General features: G+C 41.1%; 1 pseudogene; it reads left to right on the top strand.

Moving 5' to 3' along the window:
- The first annotated feature begins 883 nt into the window (after positions 1-883).
- LOC113276722 lies at positions 884-983 on the top strand (annotated as a pseudogene).
- The last annotated feature ends 1,154 nt before the right edge of the window (positions 984-2,137 follow it).

A 2,137-nucleotide genomic window follows, 5' to 3' on the forward strand; every position in this document is an offset into this window, starting at 1 on the left:
AGCTAGTGGTCCTGAGGGGTGAACTACAGTATGTTCACTATCGGGCATGGCTACCTGATTGTCTACTATTCTACCACTCCTAAGGGTTCTAATAGCATTCAATTGATTCGATGGTTTTGTACCTACTTCATGAACTCCTCTAGGATTGGGATTAGTCTGACTAGGGAACCTACCATTATCTCTCTCACTTAAGGTCTTAGCTATTTGGCCGACTTGAAGTTCTAACTTAGCAAGTCTCTGAGCATTAGTTTAAAAATTCTGCTTGGTTTCCTGTTGAAAACTAACATGGCTTTGTGCTAACATTTCCTGAGTTTTTGCTAACATCTTAAAAGATTCCTCTAAGCTAGTCGTTTTATTTTCTGGGCCTGATGTATTCCTAGTGTAGCCAAAACCTGGGGGAGCATTAGAATTATTAGACTGACCTTGACTCTGGCCCTTAGACCATAAAAAGTTTGGATGGTTCCTCCAACCAGGATTATAGGTTTCTGAATATGGGTCAAACTTCTGACGATTATCAAACCTAGTGTTATTATATAGAGCATTGGATTGCTCTTCATTATTCTGGCCTTCCCAAAGAGGTTCCAATCTACCACTAGTGTTACCCACTTCTAAAGCTTCTAACCTTTTCGCTATAGCATCAATTTTGGCATCTGATTCATAGCCTCCTTCTACCCTATTAACGTTTCCTCTGCTAAGAAGAATTGTTTTCTGGGGTCCCCTACTACTTTCCCATTGTTGGGTTTTTTCGGCGACTTCATGCAAATATGTCATCGTGTCATCAACTGTTTGGTTCTCAAATCCGCCAGTACACATAGATTCTACCGTGGTTGTGGTGGGATAATCTAAACCCTCATAAAGGATCTGAACTAACCTAACCTTCTCTAAACCATGATGAGGACATTGGTCTAATAAATCATTGAACCTTTCCAAATACCTATATAAAGTTTCTCCCTCCTGTTGAGAAAACGTGCAGATTTGCGTCCTAATAGACGATGTTTTGTGCCTAGGGAAAAACTTGTTCAAAAAGGCAGATGTAGGTTGTTCATACGTTTCGATTGACCCGGAAGCCAAACTATATAGCCACGATTTAGCTTTATCTTTCAGGGAAAAGGGGAATAACCTAAGTTTTAAAGCATCATCATCTAAGTTTCTAATCCTGAGGGTACTACAAATTTCCTCAAAGTCCCTAACATGGAAATAGGGGTTTTCATTTTCTTTCCCCAAAAAGATTGGGAGCAGCTGTAAGGTCCCAGGTTTAAGTTCATAAGTTGCTTCCGTCTCAGCTAACCTGATACATAAGGGACGAGTAGTCCTAGTTGGATTCAACAAAGCTTTCAAAGTTGCCATTTCTGGCGCTATCGGAGCAACATGGATTCTCTCCTCAGTCAAAGGACGTTCAAAAAAAAAACTCTTCAAAAGTCGGACTCTCTAGATTAAGGTAATCGAGACGCTTCGAACTACTAGGTTTCTCTTTAACAAATCTACCTAGTGCGTCTCCTTTACGTTCAGGCATACAATAGAATTTTCTAAATTGGGAGGGTAAGCAAACACAGATCAAGGCCGACTCAACCAAATCAAATCTATTTATTTCTAGCAAACAAAAAGCATGATGGCTCCACTTAGATTGTTTCTAGACCAGCTTCTAATCCTTCGAACGGGAATTCTTTACAATTTAAGCAAACCCCTCTGGAATCAATCCGAGTTAACGTAAGTTGAATAGAGGCGAGGGAAGCTCGGTGGAGCTTTGATACCCATCACCGGTATTTCAAGGCGGCGCAGTCACGCATTCAACTTACAGAAACCATCAAGAACTTCGAAGTATGCTTAAAAGACTAACCAATATTTTTCGAATGACTTTCCTGTTAAGCTCGTTACCCTATCGGTCTCGTTCTAGTCAAAATTTTAGTCTTAGGTTCGCGTAGGTTACGTGTTCCTAAAGCGGGCAAGAAGAGAACGGTGATGAAATCCGAGCCCTTATCTTGTATGGCCAGGCCTTGCCCTTTACTAGAAAAATAAATGTCTGTATTCAGTCCTCAACATATATGCATACGAAGGAGTCCAGTAACTCGCTGACAGGGGATTCGCGAGTGTTTAGAATCTTACCTCCCGTTCCAGACGGGGGATGAATCGGTTGTAG

Source organism: Papaver somniferum, chromosome 4 (assembly GCF_003573695.1).
Source record: "Papaver somniferum cultivar HN1 chromosome 4, ASM357369v1, whole genome shotgun sequence".
In the NCBI taxonomy this organism is placed as follows: Eukaryota; Viridiplantae; Streptophyta; class Magnoliopsida; order Ranunculales; family Papaveraceae; genus Papaver; species Papaver somniferum.